The following is a 27,815-nucleotide window of genomic DNA, read 5'->3' as shown; positions in this document are numbered from 1 at the left end:
GAGCTCCCAAGTCTTCTTGGGGCCTCTGTTGTGGGGGTGGGATCTCCCCTTCCCCACAGGAGTGCAGGGTAGTGCCAGAGAGCTGAATTCCTCCTGGCTGAGCAGTCTCCCAGTAAATAATTTTATACCTAGAATTCTATCCCTAGAATTGAGAAAAGTAGTCAGCCATTTTGCATCTTACACACAGTATATTGTCTTATATTTATATATGTATTGTTTTTATGGGCAGTTTTTGTGTATTATGCACAGTATTACATATCGTTTGGAGATACAAATAATAATAGATGGCTATTATGAATGTTGAGAATTTAAATTCATGGCATGTAAAGTTCAACCAATCCACACTGACCAAAACTAGTATGTGTGGATGGATGGATGAGTGCTTGATTAAAAAGAACTATGAAATGGAGCCTCCCAAAAGTATGTGCGTATTCCAGCGGTCTCCTAAGGGGCCAGAGGTGGGGAACTTTCCATAGAGAAGGGAATGAAATGGAAATGGTGGCTGGCTGAACACGGACTTGTGTTTGTGGGGCAGAAGTGTCTTCCTTGGAGACCTGTCAGTGAAAACATTTATGTGGGGTGAACTTCAGCCTTTCACCCCCCCCACCCCAGGTTCCCCAGGATTCTGTGTCAGAGTTGTACAGCCAGGTAATGCGTGTTGAGATGGATTTGAGATCAAAGGACACCTTTGAGTGTGCTTTCTGTCATGGGTGCCTGCTGGGTTCTGCCTTCCAAGTGTACATTCCCCTTGCCCAGGCAGCTGCGCTCTGACTTCCTTTCCTCCTTCTAGACCATGGGTAGTGTTGGGGTGAGGCAGAGTGATATTCTGTCTGGGTAGTTTATATCCTTTCTCTCTGTCTGATTTAGTCATTTTTCTCAAAGTGGGCACTTGAGCTAGCTCAGCCCAAAGAAACCTCCTGCAGGTGTTTCTTTTGGAAAGATAAGAAAAAAAAAAAAGGCATTCTCCTTATAGCAGGTGGGCTGAACTGCTAGGATATAATGTGAGGTGCCACAGCAATGTTCATTAGCCCATAAGGGGACCACCTGCTCTTGTCAGAGCCCACCCCATACAGGCATGGGTGTAGGCTCACACGTTTCAGACGTGATGCTACGTGGTGGTAAGGTTTGGCGACTTGGATCCAGCTGTGTTTGTTCCTAGACCATTAACTGGGCATTTACTTTTATACCTTCTTTTAAAAAAAGTTGAAGCAGTTTGCTGTATCTATCATTTACAAGTAAATATGTCTTATATACCACTCCCTTACAAATAAAAATAAAACTGAGATCATCCTAAGATTTCATCATGAGACACCTCTTCTGGGTTGTAAACTTGGACACATGTTTCTATGTCGAGACATTGCCACTTTTCTCTTTGGGATCCACCTGGGCTGAGCCCCTTGAGAACAGGCTTTCACCCTTCTTTTCACTCTTACAGAACTGGAAGCTGTACCTGGCAGGAGTTCAGTCTGCCTTGAATAGATGAATAGTCCCTTCTCTTCTACTCCTTCTGCTTTCATGAGATACTACTGAGCTGTGACTGATTCAAGCTCCATAAAAGAGGTCCACTTGATACTTCCCTGCATGGGGGTCCCCTTGGCCTCACAACTTGTTTAAGGCTCTGTACCATGGGTCTACATTGTAAGCACCCTGCTAACCCAACTCCCCATCAGCCTTCTCCTGTATGATCCCTTTGGCTCAGCTCTCTCTCTCTCTCTCACACACACATTGTTTTATTACTAGTGTCTAGAGTAAAACCCAGTCATGATCATATCATGTATTAAGCAGTAACCAAATTGAAACAGACATGAATATTTGTTATTTCCAGTCCTTTATAAGGAAGTTGTAAAGTAATTATAAGCAGACAAGAACAAAGCCGTGAAAGAAGCACTGTGTCTTATTACTGTCTGTTTCACCAGGTCGTGATTGTCAGATAGTGTGTGTGTGTTTCCCATTTGGGGCACTGCAGTTGGTTCATTCAGATTTGCATCACGTAGAAGGAGATCTGTATAAGTGGTATGATTCCCAGACCCTCAAATCATCACCATGCAATTGTTGTAAAATATAAAGTGATTTGCAAAGTGAGGCTTGTTCCAACTGAAGTAAGACTTTTTGGATTTCTGTTGTGTTTCTGCTAAAGAATACTGTGCTTTCCCACCAACCTTGTTTTCTATATAACAGTCATTACTTCCTGATTTCCCATGAAATCTCCTTTCTGACCCCCAAGTCACAAGGTTTGGATGGGGCAGGAGTGGGCATGAGGCCAACGTTTGTCTAATCTGTAGGTCCCCACAGTCCTCACCGCCCTGTGCACACACTGCACAGCTCTGGCCTGGCTCACATCTCCTTGACCTTGCTCCTCACCACTTTACCCTCCACTCACTGTACCTGCCTCCCACCTTTGAGCCTTTCTCTCTGCTGCCCACTTCACCTCAGCTGCTTTTCCTTTGTACAGCCCCATGGCTGTTCTTTACTTCATTCTGATCTCTGCTCAAATGTAAGTTCTCGAAGAGCCCTTCCCTCGTACCTTCATTAAGGGAGCGTCTCTGGTCCCTCTAGTCATATGAGCTAATACATTCCCTATGTTTTGTAAGATTTGATTTAGAGCTAGATTTCCATTCCCTTCTGCTAAAGAGGTCCAGATGAAAATGCTTCATTCATTCCAGCTCCTTCAGTATATGTTCTCACTAGCCTCTGAGGTTCCCGACACTGAAACCACACTTGTGGCTGATGTAGCATCCCCGTGGGATTGCCCGGGATGCGTCCCTGACCTAGTGACTGAGTAAGAGTTATGGCACCACCTGCTCCCTGATAAGTAATTTGATGAGATTTAGAGGGAGGCTATCTAGAGTGGTGACGGGTCTTGGAAGTGTAATGTAGACTAATTCAGAATGGTGCTACCCAGACTCCCCCCTCACCTGAAGGCTGGTCCACTTTGTTGTCTAGTACGTAACACAGGGGTATAGGATCTGGGAAAGGGAGTCCCACGTCGTCATCACCAGCACCCCATTCTCTAGGAGCGCAGTCCTCAGAGGGTGGACGTATAAGGAGCATTTCCAGAAATGGATAGTCACCAGGTACGGAGACATTTCTCCATTCATCCATTTCCTGGTCCTTATGGCAGTTTCAAGTCCTAACAGTGTTGTAGCCCCTGACATGGCGATTTCAGGGATACAGATCTAAGTGAACTCTGTCTTCCAACCTAGAATGAGGCCTTTTTTGTTTTGATCTTATTTTTCTGTTGTTTATAGTCTAAGTACATAGCATAGTGCCTGAGTCAATATTAAGAGCCAATAATTGTTAATTAATAGAATGATACATGACATTTATTGAGTGTTTACAATGCCCAGGCATGGTGTTAATTCCATTGCATGTATACACTTACTTAATCTTCACAACAATATTAAGGGGATAGATAGGACTATTCCCTTGTCTTGTAAACTGACTCACAAAGCCATTAAGTTACTTGCCAAAGATCACACAGCTGACAAGTAGATGAGCTTGGCCTTGCGCCCATCAATATCTATGCAATACTTACTTTAATAATATGCAAAAGTATATAGTAGTCATATCCTGTTGCTATATCACCAGACATTTATGAGAATGTTTGTAACAGAGCATAGGCAGCTTAGCCACTGAACCATTCTTATGTGTAAATGATAGGCATGAGAGGGATTTAAATTTAAACGAGGCAGTTTTAGGATCAGAGAAGCTTAGTTTTGAGCTCATGATAGAAATCTGCACACAAAGCCATCCTAGGAGGTGATGGGACTGGGTATTATTATAAAAACATAGAATTCTGCTGAAATGTTTGATGCTGGCCTGAGTGCCAGGAGAGGACTCTAAGAAGAGGTGGGCTGGCTGGCAAAGCTCTAGGAGGTGGAAAAAGCAGGTGGACAGTAGGGAACAGCACAGACAGTGACTTAGGAGCAAGGCATCTTCCTGTGTGACGCTCATCTTCAGAACTCGGGCCTCTATTCTTCCCACATGAATAGATGACAGGTCATTGATAAGAACAGTGCTGAGCAGATCACTGACCAGTTTAGACTTTGAAAACACCTCCTGGATTCCGGAGGATAAAACTAATATCAACAAAGATACTGTCCAGTGTGGCTGATCAGGACTGGTTTGAAGTTGACATGGCGGATAATTGGTTGCAAATGTGGAGAGGAGCTCACTGAAATCGGATCTGGGCCAGCGCCACCTTGAAGTGGAGGCACCAGCCCATGGCACTCTGCTTGTCTGGGGCTGGGAAGGGAACCTCTGACTGAAGCAGGAGTGTGGAGCCCGGGGAGGTCCTCCCTGTGTAACTGCTTGTGGGCAGACACCAGCACACATCCAAGCAATTTACTGTGCCTGCTGTTTTAGGTGTTTGCTCTTGGATAATGAGTATGTGAGGCAGATTAATTATGTTAATGACATTTTTAAACATTTTTTTTTCTCTTGGGAAAATGTACTTAATCCAGTGAAAGCTTCTGGACCTTCTGGGAACTGAAGGCTCCCCTGAGAAACTTGTTAAATGCAGATTCCCTTTTTCTCTCCTCTGCTCCCTTCCTGGGCATATTACAGTTGGAAAGGTCCTGTAAAGCAGAGCTAGAACAGCACTTAAATAGTACTGAAGGCAGGGCCCACCCTGATGGTGCAGCAGGTTAGGATGCAGCACTGCAAGTGAGCTGCAGCCGCTTCAGTGTGAGTTCCATCCCCAGCCCAGGAGGTGACCCACATAGTGCAGCAGACCTCTCCTGACCCGCCCACTGCTCCCCTCAGCAGTGTCCTTCGTCCATCTGCCTGTTCTGCTCCTCATTCTGTCTGTGGTGAAGCCTCTCACCCCCTGCACCTCTGGCCTGTACCCAGTTCTGTATGCATAAATGAATAAGTCTTTAAAAAAAAAAACTGAAGGCAGTGCACAGAGCAGTACTAGAGGACAATGCCAAAGGGCTACTGAGGCGGGGATGGGGGGTTCTTACCTGTGTGCTAACATTTGCAAGAAGACTCAGGATCAGAGAGCAACAACAGTAGAATTTATGTAACAGGGAGAATGGGGAAACCAAGAGTGTCTAAGGCCATGTGGCAGCTGTTTCACTCCAGATAGCGTTCGCAGGGTCCAGCAGTCCCAAACAAAGGTTGCTCACACAAGACAGTGCTGACCTGTTCATGAGGGCCTAGCTGGTTGCACACCAGTTAGCAGGGCACCAGGGTCCAACTCACGGTGGCAGCTGGAGGTGCTCACAGGTGGGACCACCACAGCCCACTACTGCTGCCAGCTGTCCGAGCCCCATGGGCTGCTTACGCTGCCACTTTTGGGGTGTCCTGTGCTAGCCAGCCCTGAGGCCGTGTGTGCTGGGCCAGTGGTGCCAGCAAAGCTTGCTTGCCCTGCCCCACCATTAGGTAGTGGAGGGAAAAGCCAGTTTTGCCCTGCGACTTGAGATGCCAGGATCCAGTTTCACTGGGATCTCATTTTAAGAAAACTTTTGTTAGTGTGGTTGTTTCTAAAGGAGTTTGTATATAACCTTCCTGTTGTGCAGGAAGAAAATATTAGAATGTCTCTATATCTGCATATGTTTTATCATGTATACAGTAGAACAATAGTGTATGATCATAGGGTCCACAGTAGCAACCTTAATATAATTTGTACATAAATGTACCTATATACAGATATCTGCTCATTTTCTTTGCTGAAAAGAAATGCATCAAAACTTCAGTTAGTTTAAAGGAAAGTTTTAGATTTTATCTTGCTGAAATCATCTAGGTTTACTGTGTCATAGATAAAAGAAAGTTGAGTATTCTGCTTCATTTACATTAGTGAGTAAATAAATATTAATAAGGTACATTGCCGACTTATGCTTGATGGTCTCTTCCTCACCTCCACAGCTTCCTGGGAAACCTTGGGCTAAGCTCCCGGGTGGCCACAGTAGGAGGCACTTCACTGCCTGTAATGGCACCTCTGATTAGATTATGAGTTCTTCCAGGGCAGAGAGCTAGTATGTCTTTTTTTTTTTTAAGATTTATTTATTTATGCATACAGAACTGGGTACAGGCCAGAGGTGCAGGTGCGCTAAGAGGATTCACCAGAGACAGAGTGGGGAGCAGAAAAGGCTGACCGATGAAGTACACTGCTGAGGGGACCAGCGGGCGGGTCAGGAGAGGTCTGCCACGCCATGTGGTCACCTCCGGGGCAGGCGGGGATTGAATTCATGCTGAAGTGGCTTCAGCTTCTTAGTGCTGTGCTTTAGCCTGCTGCGTCACCAGAGAGGACCATGGTATGTCTTTATTCAGTTTTGCGTCTGTCTTTGCGATAGCACCTGGCTCCCCACATGTTTAATGACTGAATGAAGGACGGAGGGTGTGAGAGAAGGATGGACTGTATCCATTGCTTTCTGTCACTGTGCTTGGCATGCTGGGAGCCACAAACCAAAGCAAATTATGTTTTGGCAACAGTCGATCATTTAACCCTGTATGATTCTTTTCTGTGTAATGAACCATCTGATTGGAAGTTTCTATTCCTCAGAAGACTCTCAGTGGAAACAGATTCAGGACTGGTTTGGCTCCCAACTCAGCTGCTTATTATCTCTTATAATATCAATATGTAGATTGCACCTCTTCTTGGGGTCTCATTTTCCCCAGCTGTGAAGTAAGGGAGTCAAGTAGCTCATGCTCTGCTATCCCTGTTGCGTCTTTATAATTTTTGTCTTATCTGAGCAGCGCCTATAAAAATGTTTAACTGACTGTTTTTCTTTACATTAACTTCCTTTATCCTTACATATATTTTAAAAGTAGTCTTCAAATCACCAGAATCACAGAAAGACCAGCTGTCCATAAAAGAAAAAACTTAAGTTGTGTGAACCCAACACAGCCTTGCTCAGTTCTAGCTCTCGGGTGGCCTGTGGGCCTTTCAACCAGAGACTGTGGTGGGGGTGGGCGGGGCCAGAGTGAGCAGGCCTGGCAGCCTGGGCACCTGACTGTGACCTTCCTTCTCCTTGTCTGAATCAAGAGGCTTGAGTGAGAATTGGAAAAGCAACCGCTTTCTGTGTGAGGTTCAGAGTTATTTAATAAGGTGGCTAAGTGAGTACCTGTTCACGCTCTCCAAAGCAGCTAAGCTTGTGCCATCCCACTACCCTCAACATCTGGCTATGGAGGATCCCAGGCCCTGGGTTGATGGGTTACTGAGTCTCTTGCTGCCATTTTAAGTCCACATTACTTAATTTTTTGCAATTTTGCAAAACTGCGTGTTCAGCACTTGAAAATGCTTGAATCATAGGTCCCCCTCCCCACCCCCATATAGCTACTTCAATTTAAATAAATACAGGGAGCTGGGACAATCCCACACACACCCTGACATATGTCCTCCAAGGCTAGAATTTATAGGGTGCTGGCTTTGTGTCTGGCCACAGTGACCTTCCTGCTTTAGACCTTTACTAGAGGCTGGAGGAAGGGAAGAAGTTAAAAAACAGAAACAAACAAACAAAAAAAGCAGTTACCATCTTGGAGGAGAGGGAAGTCAGATCTCAGATCAGAGGTTTGATGACCTTGCTTTGAAGTTGGGTGCTGTAAATTCAGGCCTGATTTGCAGAGATCCATTTGTACATTTTCTTCCTTGAGCTGATCATAAAACTTCAGGCAGTGGAGAGAGATGACAGAAATTCCTCCCAAGTAACATGCAGCGTGTATCCCACCAGGGTCTGCTCCAGCTCTCCTCGAGGGAGGACAGCTCCCAGAGAGAGCCTTTAGGGTCCCAGACAGCCTGCAGCAGGACACATGACGTGCAACTGTTTCTCCTTTAGAACACAAATTGCCCTCACAGTGGTTTTCTGTTTCCTGTTCATAATGTTTAGGTGTTGGTTGTACTTGATACTTGTTATTTATACACTTAAATTTCCTAGAGCAGTTTTAGGTTTACAGAAAAGACAATTTTCCCTTATACCCTCTCACTGTCCTAATCAGCTTCCCTTATTGCTGATATCTTGCATTAGTGTGGTGCATTTTTAAATTTGATGAACGAATAGTGATACATTACTATCAGCTAAAGCTCACAGTTTATGTTAAGGTTCACTCTGTTGTATCCTGTCTCAGTTCTGGAGGCTTTGAGAACATGCTGTAGCCTGAGGCTAGTAAACAGAAATTTATTTTTCATTGTGCTGGAAGTCTGAGATCTGGGTGCCAGCATGGTCGGGTGCTGGAGAGAGCCCTCTCTGAGTGTGCAGACTGCCCACTTCTCACTGTATCCTCACTTGGCAGACAAAGAGCAAACTAGCTCTGACCTCTGCTTAGGAGAGTACCCCTCATGAGCTGATCACCCTGAGGCCTCACCTCCAAGTGCCATCTCTTTGGGAAACAGCTCGGCAGAGACACAAATGTTTCAGCCATGCCACGCTCTAGGTTTTGACAGATGTGCAATGTCATAAGTCACCTTTCCAATAGCACACAGAAGAGTCCCTCAAATCTGCTGTGCTCCTGGCAACCTGTGATCTTTTTACTATTTCCGTAGTTTTCCCTTTTCCTATAATTCAGAAGAAATGCAACCACTGTAGTATATAATTTCTTTCCATATGTTTATAGTGGGGTCGAGTTTTCCCCAGGCAACTCAGCTGTCCCCAGTGTCAGGAGGAAAATGGCAAAGTCATAGGTATCATATGTGCCTGTGGTCACACAGAGCTGGTGGAGCCTTGGCCACTTGGAGTGCTGTCTGCAGGTTGCAGACACAGGGCTATGTTGGTTTGACTCCTCATGCAGACATTCATGGCAAATGTTGTCACACCTATCAGCCACCCCCATTCCCGCACCCCCAAAGAGAAGAGAGCCAAGGCAGCCAGCAACTGAGCCTGTAAATGGCAAAGCTTGGTCTAACCTCTATCTCCAAAGCTCCTGCTCTTTGCTGGGGCGTTTGCTGCTGGTGGGAACTCAATGGAGAACTGTAAAGGCACTTCTGAGGGTTGCAATATTCTGTCCCTTTCTTTTCTTTTCTTTTTTGTTTTAAGATTTATTTATGCATATAGAACTGAGGTGTAGGCCAGAGGTGCAGGGTGGTGAGAAGATTCACCAGAGACTGTCCCTTTCATTTTAGTGACCAGCAGAATGGAAATCTTTATTCTGTCTTATTAATAAGTCCCTTAGATAGTAACTGAAGGTGATTCTTCAGATTTTCTGCTGCCATGTTCCAATCAGTTTTGATAAATGGCATGCAGTAAACACACTTAATACAGAAACTACTTATTTCCATATTAAACATCAGAAGTTTGAAGAGTGAGATTACACTGTGTCAGGATCAGAAATAACTTGTTTGGGTTGAATTTTTTATCACCACTTCCTTTTTTGTAGAAGACCCTTTTGGGGTGCATTTGCCAGGTGGCCCATGGATCTGCTAAGACAACTCGCGGCTTCCCCCTGCCCATCCTGGTAGAACTGTTGCCTCCTAGCTTGGGGTTCGCTCACACAAGGCCTCTGAGCTCCCCCATGTGTTGACTAACTCGCTGGACCCCACTCCTCTCCCATATCTCTGCCTCTAGGAAGCAGGGACCTCTCTCCAGGCCTGGCATTGTAGGTCCTTAGCAAATGGCTACTTAATAAATGTAACTCTATAGGCTGTTTGCTTTTTAAAAACAAGTTCTACAAGCAAGGCAGCTCTTTTATTTATATGACTATAGTATGTGAATAAAAGATGTTAGTGTTTTTTTGCAAGACCATTTCTAAGTAATTTTGCTCTTGGACTTATTGGTGTGATGAGTTGATTGTAGCACAAGGCTTGTTCTGGATACCAGACATGCCAGCCAGGAATTAAAACTTGTGCATCTTGACTATAATCTAGTTCTTGAACACAAGCCCCTTTGCTGCCTTTTGAATGGGTTCAACATCACCAATTATGGTTCTTTTTGGAATTTGGTCATCATCCTCTGTTTAAGTATCTGATACACTTGGGGGAGTTCTCTTTCATTTTGTCGGATGGTATGTCTAAAGGAACTGTGGTCCATGATTCATTGAGACATTTTAACTGTGAGATAAAATATTTTTTAATTGACAGAATCTTCATAGTCAAGTCAAAATGGGTAATTTTCTGGTAATTTTATTGCCAGCGCTCTGATATCTACAATATTATGTTTCATTTGGAAAATGCTTGATACTGTGAACTCACAGAAACATCTATTTCCTTTTAAATGGAAATTCAAGGCACATTATCAGGAGTCTCTTGTTCGCAGAAGAAATGCTGCTATTCCATTATCCATAACTCAAGTTTTTCTCATTCTGTGGATTATTGCAGAGAGCACTAAAATTATTTGTTCATCTTTCTTTTCAGTCAAGTAGAGAGAGTCTTTTGACTGTGGCTTTTTGATTAGCATCCTGCAGTAAGAAGAGGTTTGTGGCTCTATCTCAGGGAGAGAGAGAAAAAAATGGGTCTGGGGTGATGGGGGACCAAGGGGAAAGAATGGGACCTCAGGGATCAGGGTGCTGACTTTCTTAGTGCTTCTTACAGTAAAGTTCTCAAGTCAGTCACACCACAGGACTGGAGAAAAGAGTTAACACCATGTCATGAAGTGCCCTCACACCCCAAGTGCCCTGAGCCTGTGGATTGAATCTGTCTGGGCCTGCCTTCTGCAGCTATTCGTTCTGAACACTGCACTTTCTCATTAGGAATCTCTCATTAGGAGACATTCCTAAGAGGCAGCTCCTTTTAGGAATTCCAGAGCAAAGACTTCCCGGAGCCTATCAGCAGTACCAGCCCCATCTGTCACTCCTCCTCCCATAGCCCTTAATGGCTCCCCTGACTCCTCGCCAAGCTGTTCACTCCTTATCTTTTCAGAGCATTGCTGTGTTTATCTTCATTTCACTCTGCTTCTTTAAATTTTGTCTGTCTAAATCTTTATTATTCGCTTCCTTATCTTTGAAATCATCAAGGAGCTTCTTTTTCCTTTTTAATTAGGTTTAAGCCACCTTTGTCTGCAGCGCTTCACGAATAAACCATACAACCCACACGTCCCACATGGCGGGTCATAGCTTGGCTTTGGGAGGTGACGTCCAGCCCTGCCCCAGCGTCTCTTCTTCTGTGGGTGGGATGCTCCTCTCTGTCCCATAATGACTTCTTTACATCCTTACCATATCTCCAGCCTCAGTCCTCCTTCCTGCCTCAGAGCATCAGGAACACCTGCTCTTTCCCCATCGTTCTGAGGAGGCTGCTGGCCTCCATGTGACTGAGTTCTGGCTCCATGAGGTGACTGTCCTTTGACACAGTCCCTGGACATAAGGCCTTAGCTTCAGAAGTGCTGGACAACTCTTTTCCATTTTGGCAATTGGTGTATCTTTTGACATCTTACAACCAAAGTAGCTGAACTCAGTCCAATCCTTAGCTCTAACTGCTCATGAACAGGCACTTAGCTGGTTTGCTCAGTGGTACTGTCCCATTCCCCTTCCTGTCCCATCTCTGTCATTTCACACATTAGATAAAGGGGGATAAAAAGAAAGACCTTTGAAAGGGAAGTGGACTGCACTCTATTCTTTAAAAAAATGCATTAAAGATGTTCAAAGAGTGACATTCTTGATACAAACTCCAAATGGGTTTCCAGTTATGCAGCTTAACTTTGTTTAAATGAGTGTTTCAGATAAGTACAGTCGTCTCAGTTTGGAACTAATCATCCTTCTATTTATTTTCTATTAATCCAGTCTTTACTAACCATCTTATATACTTCAGACACCCTGCCAGACCACAGGATATAGACGTGAGCAGATAGATGTGTTTGCTCTTCATGGAGCATGTGTGCTGGGTGTTGGGAGGTCAGTGTAACTGATACTACATGAAGATGAGTCTAGAGAGGCTCAAACGTGTCCTACAAGTGGGTAGAGTATTTTGGATTCTCCTATACTAAATGAAAAAATAACTCACACAACATTTTGTGCTTGCTTGCTGTATTGCAGTCAGAAACACCTAGATGTTTTGGGACTATCCAGTAGTAACCAGTTCTGTAATCTGCTTCACCATGATGCATCCTCTTGCTCACTTCCCAGGTATAAGTGTTCTGTAGAGTGAGCTTTCCAGACACTTGAAGCATTGAGTCTTGTAAATGTGAATTTTGTGAGACACATGTCTTGAACATATTCTCTACCAGTCTGCTTATCTGAATGACATTATAATTTAATATCTTCTTGGTGATCTTATTGATGATGTTTGGTATCCATGAGGTGTAACATGGTCATCGATTTAATAAGGCATATAGAGATTATTTACTCCTGGGCCAAGTGTTTTCATACTTCGATGGACATTGAGTTTTAGAGTTTGATTTCAAAATACTTTGTTTCCTTTTTCCCTTGTTCCCAACCACTGGTGGCTGCTGTTTGCTGCCATTTTCTATCTTGTTAGAATGGTGTCTGGGAAAACATCAAAATACCTTCCATGTTAATGTTTCCCACTTTGTACAACTGTTAAGCTTTGTCTTCATGTTTGGATGTTCTTTGGTTAAAGGTAGTTTGGATGTGACAACTTTATAGAGTGATTCATCTCAGCACTTTGTATGGTCCCACTCTCTGGGTATGTTCTGGCCTGTAAATCTGTTGATTTTCTGGTTTTCTAACTTAAATCTTAGGTTAACTAACTGATAGAATAAGAAAAAGCAAGACAATTAGGGAAGCAGGATTCATGTGTGACTTGAAAAGAAACATATTTGAAATGTTGGGGAAAGGTAGCTGATCCCTCATGGCCCATGGTCAGCTAGTGGAATCTCAGGAATAGGCTGACATAGGTTTTACTCCCATCTCTACTCCTATCAGAGGTGTGGCTCTGGTTCAGCAGGAAAGGGTGTGCGGGGAGGTTTAGGAAGTTTTAAAGCTGTTACCCTCTCCCATATCCTGGGTGGTTTTGATTATCAGCTGAATTTGGGAATTACAGCTCTAAACAAGAGAGGCATAAACGGCAGAACATTTTTGGTGAGTAATCTGGCTCTGCTTCTCCCCAGCAATGCCCAGAGTGATGTATGAAAGCACCAGCCTCAAATTAGGAACCTCAAGTGACCCCTTGGAAACATTCCCTTCCTCTGGCAGGCTGCGGGAGGGCAGGGTAGTGGGTGATGAGCTGCCGGAGCCCTTGGCCAAGCCACCTCCCCGCAGACTTGGGCTTCCTGCCATCTGTCCCAGTCTGAAAGTCAAGCCAAGCAGCCTTGCTCCAGGCGAGGTGGGGGAGCCCCAGTAAAGGCCCCTTGAGGTAGAGCTCAGTGCTGATCTAAGAAGTATTCTTCCATCTAGAAGGTCTTCCTGCCAGGATGGCTTTTTATCATGTTTGTTCAAGATTCTCATTACCTCTAATTACCTCCTTTGTGTAGCTTTGGTCATTGTTTTCTTTCCCCTTTAGTGTTTACTCTGTCAAATATTTAAGGGCAGTTATCATATCTCTTTAGCCAAGTTATACACATTCAGGGCCTTTTCATCTTTGCACATAAATCTCAGCCTTCCAGCCCCTCAACACCTACCCATACTTGCTGTGCAGTGTTTGCTTTGGATTCTGTCTTGGAAGTGGAGGAATTTTTCTCCTTAGAGTTATTGGCATTGGTGTGCACTTTATAAGTCTGCCACAAACACACTCACCCAGGGAATTATGGAGACCTGATCCGGTTTACTATTGTTTTAAGCATTGCACAGGGCTTTTTAGCCTCCTGATGATATCTTTTTAAATTGAATTTGAGGCACGGGCAAAAATCAACAATGAGTAGTGTTTCCATTACTTTAAAGCTTATAAAGAATGAAAGTTCTTTTTTTTTTTTAAGTCCTAAAACCAAAAAAGAAAAAAAAATCAAGTATAATAAAAAATGACAAACAGTGCTGTGGTGAGTTACAAGTTTAATGGGGTTCCAGTGGTTTCCATCTGTGAGCCCCTCTTGAGTGTTTTTGAGTCTTTTTATTGTACTTTCAGGATTTTCTGTCAATGCTTTTTACTTCTCAGTAAAGCCAATTTAACTCATGCAAAATCAGCCCCTCCCCCCCAAAAGCAAAAATTGTTTAAATATTAAATTTAATTCCACTTGTCATTCTGCTCAGTGACTGGAATGTGAGATCTAAGACCTGTTTCTGGACGGCCTCAGGCTACTTGGTTCTCACAGGCCTCTCTCTGATCTTGAGTGGTATTCCAGTAGGAATGATATGTATCTTCTCTAGCCATGATCCATAAATGTAAACCAGTTACTGCATCTGTTACTCAACAGCATAACAGAAGAAAAAAAATACGACATCAGAGAAGAAAATGACTATACTATGTTCCTTGAGTAATGACTTATCTGTTACCATTCCTTCAACAAAATATTCATCAAAAGACCTCTCTGTCCCGGGCATACTTCTGGACACTAGAGATATTGTTGTAAATAAACATTTTAGTTGTGTGTGTGATGGTGATAAGTATACCTCATAGAAGTAAAATCACATTATATGTAAGAGTGATTGAGTGATAGTCTCCTTAGAGTGGGACATCAGGGACCGTTTCTCTGCAGATGTGACCAAGGAATCTGTATGGCTAGGAGGGTGAGGTTGAGAAGATGAACTGGAGTCAGGTTATATAGCATCTTGCAGGTTTGGATGTAAAGTATGGATTTCACTGGAAGTACAACCGGGCATCACTGAAAAGTTTCAAGCAATAAGGTATGGGATCTGATTGGTGTTGGGGTTATTCTGGCTGTTGTGTGGAGACTAGCCTATAAAGGGCAGGAGTGGACATGTGGGCCAGTGAGGGGACTTCCACTCAGTAATGAAAACCTCTAAGGATGTAGTTGTATCAGTTGAGATGGAGAGAAGTAGGGTATGCTGGGTATGTGTGATGTTAGCATTCTCAGAAATTATTCATAGATTGGCCATGGAGGAATGTGGGTGGCAGTGAAGAGAGAAACATGCTTATCCCTAGACTTTGCTGACTAGTTCTTCACTGCTGCTGCAGCCACATTAAGCTTGAGGTGTTTGTTAGACATGTGGATGTTTAACAGATGCTGCTGGCCCTTTAAGGTGTAAGCCCAGGGCAGAATTTAAGATTGGAGATGGAGGTGTGGGAGTGGCCTGTAGGTGGCCCATGAAGTCACTTTTGGGGAAGAATCTGCAAAGGAGGGAGAAAGGCAACTGGCCCCGTGCCCTTTTCACATTACACACTGCAAACTCCCTCACACAGTGCACATAGAGCCACACTGTTCACCGTCCTGCTTTCAGTGACTGCTCTGAAGACTAGTCCAGAGACTGTGGAGTTTCATGTTTGGTCAGTAAGGCATTGGGAAATCCAGGAGGACTGGCTGGATCTGCCACTTTCTGGCTTGATTTTATTACAAATTGCAGATGCCCCTCCAGATGTGCTCTGTGGTGATGGTGCCCTGCTGTCTAGAGATGGAGAACAGCTCCCAGAATGAAACCTAGACAGCTCTTTCCAAGGCCAGGGTTAACACAGTGGAGGTTGGTTGTCATTCACGGGAGAGATCTTGTGGACAGAACCTGAATGAGTGAGTGGAGTAGTGTTTCTTAAAGTTCTTTTCCATTTGGGTCATCCATACTTGTGTGGGCTGTGGTTCCCTATTTTGCTGTGCTGTATATGAATTGAAAACTGCTGTTTAATCTCACTTTTCCTCTTTGCTGAGAACTTCCAGATCTCTGTGCCAACCTGAACACTTAGGTCACAGCAAAGACACTGCTGATTCAGTGTTTTTGTATCTAATGAATCTTTATTGGCACCGAGGTCTAACCTTGACACAGCGTGGTGAATTATGCCTTGGCAGCACGCTCAGGCACTGCGTTCCTGTCCCTGTAAAACCCTCTGTAAATAATGTGGGTTGGCCCAGAGATGCAACCAACACATCAGAGACGATGAGTAGCCTTAGAAAGGAGGGGTGGAAGGGATGGTGGTACCCTTTAGCTGTAAGGCGTAATCAGTGTTAAATGTTAATGAATATTCCCCCTGAATTATTGAACAGTATTTTTGTTAGTGCAGTTTATTGAGAATGGGCCATCTACCCCACAGTGGCCCTAACTGTGGTGTTAATAAAGAAATGAAGCATCAGTGTTGGTCCAAACATGCTCAGGGATGTTTTACACTTTTGATTGAGAAATCTCCACCAACACTTCATTATTTCAGTTTTTGTGTCACTCTTTCTCCCTAGGTTTTCTGGAAAAACAAATTTCACTTGGCAATTTGCAAAACACAGTTGCAGGAACTTTAGTTCCTTTCCCTTGAATCCCAGAGATGTCTGCAGACCCCCCAGCTTGTGGGCTGCCATCATTGAGGGTTCTCCATGAAAGGTGACCATATGAGGCCCCCTTACCTTGGGCCCCAGTTGGTGTGAGGCCATGAGTGTTAACTCCCTGTGCTGCACCACACCACGAGCCCCAAGAATGCGAAGCCCAGTCTCTGTCTCCCTGTATGTCGTGCCCCATGGTTAGTCTGTCCTAGGAACGGCTTCATGAGTGAATATTATATCATCCCTTTGAATACAATGGACAGATTTTTTTAAAGGTTTTTTTATTTCTGCATACAGAACTGGGTTACAGGCCAGAGGTGCAAGGGTGGTAAGAGGATTCACCAGAGACAGAGTGGGGAGCAGAACAGGCCACCGACAAAGTACACTGCTGAGGGGAGCAGCAGGTGGGCCCGGTGGGGTCTGCTGTGCCATGTGGGTCACCTTCGGGGCCGGGATAGAACTCATGCTGAACTGACTTTAGCTTCATAATGCAAGTGCTTTAACCTGCTGTGCCACCAGGGTGGGCCCACAGTGGACAGGTTTTTATAGGAGCTCTGGTGAAGTGAAAAATTGCCTTTTTATCCTTTGTTTAAAAAAAAAAAAGTAAGATGCTCAATACCCAGCGATGGGGAAGATGTGATCGAGAGTGTGGCTGGGTCTCTGTGTGCTGGGGGGTACCCACTTTGGAGGACATGTCAGTGGTTTCTTACAAAACTAATGTGCTCTTACCATATAACCCAGCCACTGTGTTTCTTGGTATTTAGTTGAACACTTCTGTTTCCACACAAACCTGCATGTGGATGTTTAGCAGCTTAGTTCATAGTTGCCACAACTTCAAAGTAACCAAGATGTTCTTTAATAGGTGAGTGGATAAACTATGGCATACCTTTGAAATGGAATATTACTTAATACTAAAAAGAAATGAGCTGTCAAGCTGTAAAAAAGCTCAGAGGAACTTTAAACTGCATTTCATATAGAGAAATGTATGAAAAGTATGAGTCTGTATGAAAAGTCTATGTGGTTCCAACCATGTGGCATTCTGGAAGAAGCTATGATATTGCTACAGTAAAATGATCAGGGTTGGTAGGGATTTGGAAAGAGGGAGAGATGAAGAGGTGGAGTACAAGGAATTTTCGGGGCAGTGAAAATATTTTGTGCGACGATACTGTAATGCATATTACTATGTATTTATCACAACCCATAGAATGGACAACACAAAAAATGAGCCCTACTTTGAATAATACAGTTTGAATGATGTATGAATTCACGTTATGACATGTACCATACTAATCAAGGGGAAATTTTGAGTGTGTGTGTGTCTGTATGTGTATGTGTGTTGGGGGTGGGGTGAGGTGGTATATAGGAGTTCTCTGTAATATGCCCTCAATATTTCTGTAAACGTAAAACTGCTCTAAAAGTAAAATACATTTTTTTAAAAGGAAAATATTGTAGAAACATAAAAGGCTGCAAGGAGAAGATCGATGGTGGTTTTTCATTTTGCCATTTGATCTACCCAGAAAAGTATCATTTATATCTTCAGCCAGAATTCATTAAGTTGTGTCTTTGTAAAGGAGAGTATGTGGGTTCTTTTAAGTAAAAGGTAATACTCTCGGAAGCACCGACTTTAACATTTAAACATTAACATTCAGTGTTCAGGCAAGTGCTTGGGCAGGCTGAGTGATTTTCCCTGGTTTTATCATCTGTAAAATTAGCAAGATAATGTCTGAGGAGGCTCAGAGCCAGAGGCCTGTGGAAAGAGAAGAGGGGTACCTCATGGTCCTTGAACAACCTCCTGAAACATTAAGAGCTGCAGGACCAGACTGAAGCACTGGCCGCTGGCTCCCTTACCTGGAGAAAACCGATCGTATTGTTCTCCCCAGCCCCAGAATTCAGTAACTCTTGTTCTGGTACTCGGCATATGAAGTTGTCTGTGAATTGACAACCCAGCACATTGACTATCAGCTTGCCAGATGATCAATACGCAGTTATAGAAAATCAGGAGGTAGAACATCTGGGAAGCAAGTAAGGCGTTTTTAAGTTTGTATTTGGCATTTGTTGGCCTTATTTTAGGATAGTTCCTTTCTCTCCTGTATCATAAATTTTTTTCCGATGGATGTTCCCACATCCTTAAGTTCCGTCATGTTGTCTGGGGGAGCCCCAGTAAATAATACAGGTAGACGTAGAGATGAGACTGTATGTTCATGTATGTCTTATGAGAGAAGACATCTGTTAAATTGAATGAATGACCCAGCTTAGAGGACTTTGAAGGAAAGGCTCACAGGCACAGGCTTGGCCTCAGACTTGTCGCCCACAGTCACAGGTTCAAGTGGGAAACAGCGCTTTCTCTAGCATTCGGTTGTTCACCTTCAGGTTAGGAATAAATTCAACTGTGTGGAATAGCTAAGTTATTATTTCAACTACTGTCTGGCACGAAGGCCCTGAGATAAACCACGGGAGAGGCTGCTTACGAGTTGAGCTGGTTCCTGCAGTGTTCGATCTGTCAGGCCTGGGTTGTGTGTAGCTTTCAGATTTAAACCCTCCTGGGGGTTGGCGATGGGGCCGAGGCTATGTCCTGGCAAGTGCAAAATGGAGCTGTGCAGCTGAGGGCTAGATTGTACAGGTGATTTATGCTTTGGTAAGCAATGTAGCTGGTGTGAGGACTTCCCACTGTAGGGCCACTGAATGCTAATTCCAAGCAATGCTGTGGAAAGAAAGGGTTCCATGTTCTAATGTATTTGAGAAATGATTCCTGCTCCTTTAGAGCTGTGTGCTGCCCATTAGTGTGCAGTTCTCAGCTGCCGTGTGGTGAAAGAAACTTTGATTTTCAAAGATGAAGCTGGCATTTGTGGAACACACAAAATTGAAAGTAATACTTTGGCATATAACTCACCCGTAACACCTGGGCTGGTTCCATAGGATCCAAGGTGTAGGTTTGGGGTGCTCCTCCAGTGTCAGGGGCTTAAGAGGGGGGTAGGCTGAAGCCTCCGCAATAGAGATCCAAGGCAGGTGGAGGATGGAGGGGGAAGAAGGACAGGTATTGGGACACCATTATGGCAACCAAAGTCTGTGCCAACACAGATGTGTGAGGGTCTTGGGGCATGGTTTCAGGGACTGAGGTTAGAAGGCAAATTCTGGCCCATGGGCCAAATTTGGTTGCTCCATCACTGTTCTTGTAAATAAAGTTTTACTGGAACACAATCCATTCCTTCATTTCTCATCTTTGTACTACAGCAGAGTTGAGTAGTTATGGCAGGGGCCACGTGGTCTCTGGGCTACTATGAAAACCTTTGTTGATTCATTGAGTGGTTGGTTGGATAGGTTGCTGTTGTATCAGGGTACTGGGGTTTCAGGTTCAGTTTCTAAAAAAGGTGCATGAAAACTATATATACAAGCAGAACCCCAAATACCAAGTTGTAGGAGTCAGCCCTAACTTGAATGCCTAAAGGCTGGGACCGGTGATTGGCATTATCATCTCCCTTTCAGCTCTGAAGACCTGAGTGCTCAGAGATGTGCCTTCACTTCTGGTAGGCTCTGTCATCACTCCCGTGGGATCCAGGCCATAGGGGCATCAGGAGGCCACCGTGTGCTCACACCTGAGCCCTGTACACCCTCACTCAGTACCTTGGGTCACACCCGCAGGCTGTGTCACACCCGCAGAGGACTCCAGCTGCAGTTGCTGGCTCCTTTGAGCAGCTTTCGCTATGCATTGTTATTCCTGGCAGTCGGCTGCTCTCTCCGCTGAGGCAGCTTTCTATACATATTTCTCGGGCACATATATTTTTATACCATTTATAATGTAAAGTCTTATGAAGATAAAATATGTGGTGCCCCATAAGGTGAAGTGGACTCATTCAACTGCATTAGTCCCTCAAGACAGATTTATGTGGTCAGTCCTGGGCTGCCTGATGCTCAGTCCATGTTTTGTTTCATTTTATTTTATCTTACTTATATGACTTTATTTTGTTTTATCCATACAGCTATCCAAAAATTAAAAATGTTTTAATTTTTTAAACATTGGTAATTCTTGTATTTGACAATCTGTGAATATTAGCAAACACACAACCCTAAAAAACAAGAACTGTAAGCATTGCTATTTGTCGTAGCAAGCATTTACAAGAGTTCCATATTTTCAGATAGCTGCTCACATGCATTAAAATGTAATGTTTCTTAGCGATGAAACATGCCAGTGAAAATGTTCACCACCCAATCATGATTGGAATATTTGTTTTTACGGAAAGTTAAGTATCTGCAAAAAATTCCACAGCTTATAAAGTAGGTGGTCATAAATGAAGTGTGAAAGTTGATGTGGAACCCGTGAAGTGGATTGAGAAGACTGCATGCCTGGCTGGGAGCTCAGAAGAGCCTCTGGGGGGAAGCCAGCAGGTTGGGGCAGCCTCTGCTGTTTCTTCACCACCCAAGCCTGATTGGTCCAGCTTTTAATTCTCACTGTAAAAGGAAGCCTCTAAGAAGGATGGATTTTAGGCTTGATCTAATTGTGGGATTTTGCTTATGGGAATGGTCACTTTTTTTCATTTGGGAGCCAGATGCCCTGGATAAAGACCTGAATTATAATCAGTGACATTTATGATATTTGCAAAAGTTTATTCGTGAAACTGAAGCAGCTTCTTGCAGCTACAGGAATCTTTGCATTTAAGAATGAGGGTGCTAGAGATTATTTTAGGAAGATGAGGCTGCTGTTTGTTTTTGTCATGAGCCAACTGGCTTTGTGACCTTGGTGGTAACTGAACCTCAGATTTTTTTCTGGTAAGTGGAAATGATAATGTAGTATTTGCCTTAATGACCTTTCAGGCTTATAACATTTATCAAAAAGAGAGACAGGAGAGTGGTAGATGAGAGCTGAGCCAGTTTTTGAAAATGATGGTAGGAAGCCTCCCTGGTGGCCTAGGGAGGCTTTCACTTCCATGGCCTGGTTTGATTCCTGGCCAGGGAGCTGACCCATATGGTACAGCAGACCTCTCCTGTCTTACCTGCTGCTCCTCTCAGTAGTATATTTTAGTAGTATCTGCCTGTTCTGCTCCCCACTCTGCTCCCCACTCTGGTTAATCCCCTCACCCTCACACCTCTGGCCTACACCCCAGTTCTTGTATGTATAAATAGATAAACCTTTAAAACAAATGATGGGACTATCATTCTCTGTGGGGAAGCTCAAGATGTGTTAGAATTTTATGTATGTGAACATGTGTGTTTTTACACATGCATCTACTTTACTCACCATATGAATAGTCCTTTATGAGTTTTGAAAACTCATCATCAGCATGGGTTTATCAGCTACTGTGGGCCCAATGGTTATAACTTGCTGGGCACTTCCCATAAATGGTTTCCAGTCCTTGCAAGGACCTCACAATTGCTAGGTCTGGAAGTCCGTATTTGTGTTTTATTGCTGTACGGCAAAGCAGCATGTATTATGATGGTCTGTAGTTAGAGGTCCAGGTACAACAGAGCAGGGTTCTCTGCTCAGGGTTTCTCTGGGCTGAAACCCAAGTGTTAGCGGAGCTGTGGTCTCATCTGAGGCTCAATGTCCTCCAGGCTCATCCAGGCTGTTGACAGAACCCACCCCTTGAGCTGCTAGGACTGAGGTCCGTCCTTTCTTGTTGGATGTTGACCAGGAGTTCTTAACTTCTGTAGCCCCCCTTGAGGTCCCCCTCACAGTAGGGCAGCTTACTTTTTTTTAAACCAACAGAGGATTAAGCTCCCCTTTGTGTTCATATAAAACCCTCTGTGAGGCAGCTCCATGGAGGGATGGCTATCCTAGCATATTAATAAGTCCTACACACACACAAGGGGATGGGGTTATGCAGGGGACATTGACCACAAAGTGAGAGTCTTGGGGACCATCTTAGAACTCTGTTTACCACCCACCATCTATTATACGGATGCAGGAAAATTTTCAGAGTGGCTTTCTTACTGGAATGCTGGAGCCAGTAATGCAAAGTAGCCTTGAGGGATGCTGCAGCTTCACCCTCTGTGCTCTGGGCCATCAAAGTGTTCTTAAGGCAGCATCCAGGGACAGCTGAACAGCCATACAAATCAAGCCTTGAGATAACTGCAGTGCAGACCAGAGCTCCTTTACATATGGGCTTTGGAGTATCTAAATGTGCTTTAGCTGTAACTACAGACATTGAGAACAAGCTTTCAGAAATATTTATTATACACTATGGTATAAACACCGCACTTTTGCATTTTACTAAAATATTGAACTCCAAAGGATTGAAAAACACACACAACAGACTAAAAACAAAAACACCCTGGCTTTTCACCACTTATAGTGTGAGGAGTTCTGGTGCAGAGCGGTTTGTCAACCCTGCTGTCCTCAAATGTGGTCCCAGTGTCTCTTGCTCTAGAGATGAGAAGAGAATTCACTGGAGGAACATTATCACATTGGCCTCCAGGGTTAAAATACTTGTAGAGATCTTCAAAGACTTTTCCTGGCTAATTGCTCTTATACGTGGCTAAGCCAAACCTATAGATACCCCAACTGAATTTCCAAGAATTTGGGTGTGCTTTCTGAATCAGGATATTTAAAGCCCCATGAGCATTATGGTGCCATTGTTTTTTGAACTTATACAAGGCTGTAAGGTTATTGCAAGATTTTTGGTGGCAAGTCACCAAAACCCATGGGAAAAAGCATTGGTGAGCATGAGGGTTTCATGGTGAAGTAGTGGAGGTATATATTATGGAGAGGGTGAGGTTGGCTCTCACTAGTGAACAGGACTGGGGTGGGTCCTTCAGTCTCTCACCTCTGATCCTCTACCCCTCACTTCATTTTCTTGCAACTGCTTGGCTTTCTCTGGATCTCTATGCACTGTTGTTAATGACAACTGGTTATACCCCTTTTCTCAAGTTCATATCCTTGTTTCCAGTGTCCCACAGAGACTAACGTATGCTTCCTACCTCCAATTCCAAATTCTCAGGGAACAGTATTGGAGGAGCTCAGTTTGGGCAGATGTTCACTCTTGAGGCAAGATTAATTATTTGAATGTGTTGACTGGAATCTCTGCTGGGTCACACTCCAGCACTGGGGGAAGTGAGTGGGAGCTGGGCAGACACTGCCAAATACCCTTTAAACTAACCCATGCAGAGGCCTCTAGAGGACACATTAACATTCTCTACATGTAGGGTATGTTGATTAGCTTCCTAAAAAATAATTAGCGGAGCCCTTTTTGACATGTTGAAGCTCAATCATTGTCTGAAATATGGTCCCATTTTCATTAAGACCTAATATCAAAACAACAGAGACATACAATTTTATCTTCCTGAAATATCTCTCCCTTCAGAATAGAAAGACCTTGGGCAACATCTAATTATTTCTGTGCCTCTTAATTTGATAGCTTGAAAAATGTTTGTAGTCTTTAAGAATGTCTATGGAAATTTCCTGTCCCTGCCACAGATCAAATTGTTTCAATGATGGACAGCGATTTTATATTGAACTGTGATAATAGTACCTCATTTGCTACTACTTAAGTGATTTCTCTTTCTCTTAACAAATGTAGGTCAAGTTACTCCTTCAGTCTAAAAAAATTAGTGATGAAAAGAGGATAGCAAATGGGAAAAAAAGCCAATTGGACAACAATTTTAGATTTCTGAATAAGACCAAACATTTCCCAATATTGATTATTTTTCACTTGATTATAGTGACTCTCTTCAGTTGTTTATTACAATATAGATCATAATCTATATCGCCATCACATACTGCATTTATTCTAAACTAAAAATAAGTGCAAGGAAGTGGAATGATAAAGGAGGTGAATGAAGAGTAGCATTTTTGACATCAATGAGTAACTATCAAGTAAATAGTCATGTTTAGCTTTTCTAAGCATTGTATTTGACTAATAACATTGAACACTTCTTGTCAGATAAACTCAGAATTCTTAATATGTGCCTTCTCATGCATCTCCACTGGATTTTCTATAGTCAGTTGAAGACAAATATTATTTCTGTCTGATATCAAAGAAATGGAGAAATTAGGTGATTGGCAGTTCTGTGTTCTGGTGTTAGTAAAGCTTGTGTATGTCAAACCTGAGCAACTCGTTTTACATCTTTGCCATGGCAGAATGGGACCTTCCACTTTGAGAGATATGGGGTCACCTAAATATCCTGCAATCCCAGGTAATCTTTAATAAAATATTTAGTCAACAGATGATTGAATGACTTCTGGATTCAGTATGCTTCACTGTGTGTTTTAAGCAGTCAATCAAGCTTTGGACCTTAAGGGCTTCTATTCCAGGAGATTAGATATGTCTGTAAACCTCAAAAGTATAAGATGGAGATGTGAAATGATAGAAGGGTGTTCTGAGGAGGGGGGTCATCAATTTAACAAGTGTGGTGAATATCTAATGGATACTGGGCACTGTTTTCATTCACTCACACATTCAGTCATATGACTCACTAAGTAATTACTGTGTATGGGAGTTGAAAAACCCAGGTATGAGACAGTCTACACTCAGATGTGGGTGTGAAAGGAGAGGGCTGGGCCTGGGGAAGATGGAACAGATTGCTCATTGTTGAGAACTGAGGGAGACCAGGAATCAAAGAGCACTCATATAGTCCCTAAACATACAAATGTGGACAAGCTCAGGGGGTCAGAATACCAGGAGGGAAGGCATCAGCTCTTTGGCTGATGTTGACCATCCAGTACAGATGGAGGGGACTTCCCAGCTCAATAGAGATTTGACAATTCTCCAGTATTTGAAATGGGTGTGGGAAAAGGGCTTGGAGTACCGGAGTAGCCATTTACTCTACTTTGTAGTATTCAATAAAGGTTCACAGAGTGAGGGATTGATTAGAGTGTTAAAGTAGGAATTGGGAGCTTGCTGGGCAGGGATGAGATGAATCCAGCTTCAGGCATCACATATGGAAAAGACTCACCTGGTTATTATTTCTGTGGATAACATGTAGTGTTCAGCGACTGTGGCATAGAACTCACTTTTCCCACTACTCTGCTCTTTATCCAGCAGCCTCTCTAAATAAAAGTAGAGTTAGACTTTCCTTTTGAGAATTAATAACCTAGGGCTAGAAAATAGTTTGCTCTGAAACTTGGAAAACAAATGAAAAATACACTCTTCCCCTGGTCAGAATATGTTTAAACCATTAGGATGCAAAGATTAGTGGCTTAAATTGGATCCACAGGAGAGATGCCAGGTCCACATATGTAGTCGATTAGTTTTTCTTTTTCAGTGATGCAGGCACTTTGCTCATAAAGTAGAGTAAGGTTTCTTGGTACAGTTGAAAAACTTGGAGAGAAATCTTTGAGAAGAGCCTCTGCATTTCACCGTGGAAACCCCTGGTTTAAACTTTCAGTGTACTTGGTTCCTGAATTTTGTACTCAGCTTTGATTAATTTGCCTTCCTGATCCTTTTTTCTCCCTAAATGCCTCTTGACGAGGAAAAAAAGCAGCTGTTTGCTTAAATCCAAATATATTTTTCATTATTCCAAATGATCTTACAAGTATGGGGAAGATGTTTAGAAGACCCTAGAATGTTTCCAGAGAGAAAAGCAATAGCAACAAGCAAGCACGCTCGGCAAAGAAAGGAAGAAACCAAGCAGATGCCTGTTGCAAGTAAATGCTGTGGCGGGACTCCAGGCACCTGCCAGGTGGAAGTTGTTAGAGTGATAAAATGCTTATTGACTTAGAGTTCATCCATCCTCTCCTGTTCACATTTGATAAACTGCCAAGCCTAATTCTCTTAGTATCAGCTTACTTTTTCTAATAATTTCCTACTCCAACATCTGTTCACTCACATTGCTTAGAGATTTTTACTTTTAAAACTGGAGGTCTAACCAATATTTATTTGCAAAAAATTTTGTCCAGTGGATGCACCAAGGGAGATATTTCTTTAAAATTGATTGCCAAAAGACAGACCACTCCCATGCATGTCAGCTCCGAACTCACCCACTGTGGGTGCAGGGATTCTGGGTATCTGTTCTCACATATCCCTCTTTGTTTGAGGTGTACTCATCTCATTGCCTCCAGGGATGTTGTTCTGGCCCTGAGTGGACTCCCTCAGAGCAAGAGAAAGGGATGTTCATGTGTCTAGGTCTGACATCATACTTAACCACAAGCAGCAGCTGTCAAATGTCCTTGGTTCAGACACCTGCAGGTGTCATGGGGATTGCAGCCCATCAGAGAGGGGGGGGAACCCTCAAAGGGGAAGTACAGTTTTAGAGGGTGTTGAAAGAGCCTCGACTATAAACACTGTCCCCAGCATGTGGGCCTGGCCAACTTGACTCCCTTGGGCCAGGATCTTGCCTTCCCATTGTGCTTCCCAGAGTGTCTGGGGAGTTCCTTTTGGCCTCTTTGGATTTGGTAGTAGGACTCTGTTGTTCTTTTCTTGCCCAGTTCTATAAATCATTACCTACCATCTGCGCGAGTTATGGAACTGGCTTCCTTAACTTCTGGTATTGATCTCTGCCCTGTGATCCACTTCTGCTGTCTGGGTGGTATCATGTAATGTACATTATCAGCAAAGTTGAATGCATTGTTGATGGTTTACAGTGAGTTCTGTATATTGAAAACTATGATTTACTAAACAATGTTAACTAAGTGATTTGTCTCAATGAAGTATTAGTAAATGGAAACAGTTATAAGGGATGAGATTTTACTAGAGTACATAGGCACACATTGGTATTGTCTTATTTTCTTAAGTCATTATTTTAGTGCTCATTTAAAGTTACCACACTGAGTTACTAACATTTATCCTATCAAATAGTAGGTTTTTGATTGCACATGTGTCTCCTTTACTATTTGAGCAGTCTTCAGAAGGAGAGGCTGTGTCTTACTAGTGCGTATTTAATGAATATTGGTTGAACTTAACATCTGGGAGACCTACACATGAAGAGAGAGATAGAGACAAGTAGAGAAAAGGATGGGGTGGGGAATGCAGATAAGTCACTGATCTCTGTTGGTTCGTTTCCATTTTAATTTTCACATATAGCCAGCATATATGATGGTAAGGAAAAAGGAGTCATTCAGGCTCTTTTTTGCATCCTGCGTCTGGCCTCTACAGCCTCCACCTTTCCTTCCAAGTCTCATTGGGCACGCATGATAGCATGTTATTGCAAAAAGCACTTGGGAGCATGAGTAGAGGGCACCCGTGCCTATGGATTATGGACACCACAGCTGAGAGGCCAGAGAGCAAGGGGTGTTCACATATCTAAATATGGACAGCTGGGCTGAGATTGAAAGAGACTGAAGAGGAGATAATGGTGGAGAGAGGAGAGAACAAAGATTGTGGGGACTGGGAGGCTTGGTAGCTCCTTCCTCTCTGCTGGTTTGCCTGGTCAGTCCCTAGCTTCAGCATTCAAGGCCTGTCAGGTGTTCTGAGGGCTCCAAGATTCTTTTCTGTTTGCCTGAATCAACACTGAACTTGCCTGGCCTGGAATGATTGTACAACAGTGATATGATCGATAAGTTTAATAATCAGCGTATTTGTATCTATGAGCAAACTAGTATCTATGAGTGTAGTTCCTTTGTAACTTGTATTTTTTGTTTTGTTACTCACTATGCTTACATACTCCCCACTCCCTAGTAGTGAAAGCCTAATTAACATAAAAGAATCCCATACATATATACATATATGTCTGTCTGTCTGTCTGTCTGTCTATCTATCTATCTATCTATCTATC

The 27,815-nt window shown here is 43.3% G+C and overlaps 1 protein-coding gene across 1 annotated transcript in view; it reads left to right on the top strand.

The window, feature by feature from the left end:
* Positions 1-27,815, top strand: part of CACNA2D3 (calcium channel, voltage-dependent, alpha 2/delta subunit 3) — a 764,442-nt gene that overhangs the window by 184,650 nt on the left and 551,977 nt on the right. The window lies entirely within an intron of this gene.

The sequence above is a fragment of the Condylura cristata genome, unplaced genomic scaffold (genome assembly GCF_000260355.1).
Source record: "Condylura cristata isolate star-nosed mole 26May11 unplaced genomic scaffold, ConCri1.0 scaffold00004, whole genome shotgun sequence".
NCBI classification, from domain to species: domain Eukaryota; kingdom Metazoa; phylum Chordata; class Mammalia; order Eulipotyphla; family Talpidae; genus Condylura; species Condylura cristata.
This window is presented reverse-complemented; position numbering and strand designations above follow the sequence as displayed.